The sequence below is a fragment of the Miscanthus floridulus genome, chromosome 8, assembly GCF_019320115.1.
Source record: "Miscanthus floridulus cultivar M001 chromosome 8, ASM1932011v1, whole genome shotgun sequence".
Lineage (NCBI taxonomy): Eukaryota > Viridiplantae > Streptophyta > Magnoliopsida > Poales > Poaceae > Miscanthus > Miscanthus floridulus.
Genome location: NC_089587.1, coordinates 222,337,045 through 222,342,336, shown reverse-complemented (window position 1 = coordinate 222,342,336; position 5,292 = coordinate 222,337,045).

Sequence of the window (5,292 nt, the reverse complement as noted above, 5' to 3'; positions counted from 1 at the left end):
CTCTGCATACTAAGCTGTTGCACTAGAGGCAGCCCTGGTAGACCTCCTGCTAGTCAGCTTGAATCTAGGATGCATTTCCTGTCTCGCCTTCTTATACTTTTCAAGTGCTGGATCATGCCTGTGCTTGGACCTCGGCTCCTATCGTCCACTCATAGCTGTTGTCCTGTATCTAAAGATTTGCAAGAAATTTCAGATACATGCCCAAAATTTAATCTCAAATTACAATTTAGACGTAGAATCTTTGATCCATGGTTTTACATCCATCTTTGACACACAACTGTCAATAGGTTTACAAAACGAAGATACAAAAGAAGCTAAGCCTAACAAACAATTCTAGGATAGGATTGAATCAAAGGAGAGCAAAGAGCCTGCTCTGCTGGGCCATACCAGACACGTCCAGTAGCATACCGGACACGTCCGATATGGGTGACCAGCAACCCTAACTAGGGTTCCTTGATTCAAACCATCACGGATCAATTCCAAACTTTGGACATTGCTTCTATATCACCAATGCAGCATATTGACTGAAGGAATTTCAAAAATCATGCATTGACCATGTAGATCGGATGAGGTCCGTGATTAGGGTACCTTGAGAGGAGAGATGAGAAGGTGATGAGAAATCCATGTCCCCGGGCCTTCAATCTTGATGCAAGCCTTCTCCAATGCGATCTCCTTCTCTCCTTTTTCTTGGTGAGGTCCTCGGTCGCCCTAGGTGAGGAAGAACTCGGTGGCTGGGTTGGTTGGAAGGAGGAAGCCTGTCTAGGCTGAAGGGGTATGCTTGGTTTTATAGCCCCGCTCATACCGGACACGTCCGGTATACGCGGGCTGGCCTAAATTATTCCAAAATGTATTTTCTCTCTTCCAATCCCCTTTTCTATTATTTCTCAGTCCAAAAAGGTATATAATCTTGATCCAAACTGAGTATCATCACTTTCCTTATCTAATGCCATAAAATGATTTTCTTTTATCCAAATATTTGGCATAAATAAGATTTTGCTTACTTGAGAGAGATAGAGTGAGACATAGTAGATTGTGGACTTAAGAAAGCCATGTCATGTGTGATTAGCCAATCAAACAATCAAGGAGAGCTATAATCATCACATGACAAGGCTAGGTCACAAAGACCAAGATTTAAATAGTTTTTCAAATTCACACCACCTACACATGCTAGTTATGGGTTTTGAAAAACATCTCTCCTATGTCACACAAATGCACATTCTAACATATAAAGGGCCTTTGATGCACTAACAATGTATGTATGTAAACACATACCTTTGTCTTGAGCCCACAAGAATACCACTAAGAAGATAAATAGCATGATGATCTTTATGTTGACCTCAATTGCCAAATAATCACGCTAGATATATTTTCATCCAAAGAACTATAAAGAATACTAGATAAATTTGTTAGTCCACAATGGTGTAAAATAGAAATTTAGCTCCCCCTAAATAAGTGCTTCAAGTAATTTGAATGATTTTCAACAAGCATTTTATTCTATTAAGAAATTGAGAGCCAGTTTTCCATTTTGACCAAAAACCTAATAAAATTGCCATAAGTAAATTTGAGTATAAGAGATGCTCACAATCCACTTAGATTTGGTAAACCACAAGCTTCTGAGTAAATTGAGGATATATGAAAATATACGGATCAAAGACTCAGTTGTAATTTAAATTGTGTTCTGGTTGTTGCAATACCGGACACGTCCGGTAGGTATATCGGACACTGTAATAGAACCGATCAATTATACGAAATTAAGTAAGAAAATCATCTGCCAGAGCAGATGATTTAGCAAACTTAAGCCCGTATAACCCGGTAGTCCATGAAATCACGAAGGATTTTAAACCAACTCACATACCAGCCAAGATCGTAATAAGTTTAGCGGTCACCATCATATATTACATAAAAGTTCGCATCTTAGATACATTAGAGTTTAAACATAGTTATTATAAAATGAGTTCAAATAGAAGTAGCGGAAACCATTTGTTCAAAACCACACACACACTCACACGGAGTTCAAATACAGCGCCAGCTAATGATCATCTCTAGCAAAAGCATCAGACGAGACGTAAGGAATGACCATGCCCATGGTCCTAAGCATCACCCATCATAGGATAAAGGTAGTTGATATAGTAGCCGTAATACATCTGCTCATCTGCAACAAGTGGGAATAAAACCCTGAGTACGAGAAGGTACTCAGCTAGACTTACCCGACATAACCAAAAATAAGTGACACCAAGGATTATGAAGGGCTTTATAGTAGGGTAGCTAACTCCTTTGCAAAAAGAAGCATTTTTAGCATTTCAAGAACCTTTCCAAAAGCATTATTGTCAAGTTAATTATTATTAACCTGTCGACTAGATCTGCACCTATACTAGAGCAAACATGTGATTAAACAAATAATGATAACCCATGATCATCAACAACTTCCATAATGTCATATTCACTATAACTGTCCAAGTGTTCCATTAACATTACTACTATGAAGTAACTCAAGTCAAGTGCTCACTATCCAGGAGCGATGGCGATTCGAATCGATTCTTAACCAGCTGGTGATTTATTCCTTACACAAACCTTACTCACCCGCTAAAGTAAGGTATTGGTCACCGAGTCAACTATCCAGGAATCTCGAGTTTGCTAGGAACTACATGTACCCAGGGGCTGACCGACTACACTTTGGTCTTATCATCTCGCCCCCGTGTCCTACCACACCTGCTCCGGTACAGTGCGCTGCGGGCAATCTACTCGGCCCGAATAATCTCCCAGCTTCGCGGTCGAAAGGTACTTTATTCGGCCAGCTAAATGTAAGGCATGCGTTCAACATGACTCGTGGCCCAACAACGGTCGGTCCTTAATCAACACAGACAGAAAGCACTACAGTCCAAAACTCTGTAAGTCTCCGTCTGGTCTCAACTTCATTTAACACTTAGTTATACCATGACTACATAGTTATTCAAGCAGATCCAGGTAACCACCTATAGCTCGCAGGTGATAGGAAATCACCCAACTTCTACCGGTCTAAGCCAGCTAAGCATTGACTCGACTGTAGATACTAGGGTAATAAGGATATAGTATAACAAAGGTAGACAAGGTATAATACAGCAATGGTTGCAAACAACTCCTGAACGTAATGCATCAATTGAAGTAAAGCATTTAATTAATAATTGCAAACCGGGGAGAAAATGCTCCGATGCTTGCCTCTCTTGAAGGAGCTCGGGCAGTGATCGGGGCACTCCAGAAGTTCCTCAATGTCCTCCTCATTGGCTTCGGTCACTTTCTATGGCTACACCTTGAGCTGCTCCTCGGGCTCCTCGGGTATGATGACTGGGCTCTCGGTTTGCGATCCTGTATGATGCATGTGCATAAGTGCTTATGCAAAAAGTATATCAGATGAAATGAACACAATGGATATGCTTGAATGCAAGGTAGTCAACATCATCCAAGAACATATACTACAAGCACATGTCATCTACTGCATTCTCTTCTACTACTAATATGCTAAGTCAACACATCTCATTAAATGCTTCAAAGATACACCAAAGTTTCAGTTGACACCGTTTTTTGCACGTGTCAAAATGATCAGAGTGGGCTAATCGGTAGGAGAAAAGTTACTGTATACGCTGACAATCGATGAAAATCAGCTTGTAAAGATGGTTGCCGATGAATGGTGGTGATCGATGGAACGGTTGATTTAGACTCGGGCATTGCCGATAAGGTTGGAGATGTTATTGTCGATGCCGATGAAGGAAGGTTTGAAAACTACTGCCGATGAAACAGGAAGTATGCCGATGGAAAGGAGGTCGGTGAGAATTCCATCGTAATTGAGGCGGACAGAGAAATAGATAGGAGTTGATTTCCTTTTCTATATTTAGAGTATGATTCATGTAAGAGTCACGTGTTTCCTTAAATATGGACTTGGTGTCCTAGTCGTATTTGGTTATGTCTCTTTAGATCAGGGTATAAATATAGATTGAGGGGCAATGTAATAAAAAATAAATCAATATCAAAACCAATTTTTACTCCTATTTGCATCTACTTATTTTTCGGTGACTTCGTCAATTTGCATATTTTTCCTTTTTACGAGTTCTCATTGATTCGGCGAGTTGCATCGCTTCAGTGCGACCTTCGATGATTCTCGAGTTCCGCGTGAGTACCTCTTGGCCGTGACTTCCGGGCGTATCGCTGTTGTTAGGACCAAAGTGCTCGTATCTTTATCCTTGTCGATTAACAGGTCAAATCGACTGGCATGCTTTGGATATCGATTCGGGTATTAGCCCTTTGTATTTGCAGATCCACTTTTGCATCAACACATCTTTTGGCACGCCTGGTGGGACCAATCAATCCGATCAATATGTTCAATTCCGAGATCGATTCAGGGAACATTATCACGGTATCAGAAGAAGATCTTAAGGAAGAGCAGAGGCAGGCTATGGAAAAGGCTGTAGAAGAATACAGGCAGCTTTGTCTAAAATCATTTAGCCTAAACAAGAGTGGACAAGTCATCCAGAAGCAAGATTTGCCATTGCCTCGGCAGGTCACCTTTGACATCCAATCCTGGTAAACTTCAAGAGATGGTTAATTATGTAGTAAATCATGCTTTGATTAATCATTCCAATGTGTTGTCCAATACTATTCATAATGCTGTGGTTCGAACTCTCAAAGAAGGACAAGCGTCACCGCATTATGTTGGGCCTGCCTATCACCAACCAGAGCCAGCATCTGTCAATACTCCATCGGCTCCCTTGGCCGCTTGTGGGTACAGAAGTTACTTCTTCCTCCAGTATCAGCAGGCTTACCTAATATTCAATCTACACCGATACGATCAGATCCGGTACTACCAAGAGGACGAGTTCAGCTTAATACAGATCTATCGACATCAGCTATGTCAGGCCCTGTGTCTCAGAATAGTCAGATTCCTGCTAATTGGTGGGGATATGGTATGCCTCCGGAGTCATCTACTTTCAATCCTGGGTTACCTCAAGTGTTTGATGCAGTAGGAAAAGCTCCTATACCATCGACTGTTTCGCCGATGGCTCAAGTGCCTCAATATGCCACAACAACTACTATGCAACCAACTCTAGGAGGTTTCCAGATGCCTTTGGTTCAAACACCCAATTCAAGTCCATCAGTAAAGCTTACTGCTGGATGCAGCAGAAAGCCCCTACTATGAGTCAAACTGGGGTTCAGTTCATGCCTCAAGCTGGTTATAATTATCCAACAATGTCAGCAAATTACCAGCCATCGGTAAGTTTTGTACCGATGAGTTCTAATAATGGTTGGTCAGGACAGTTACCT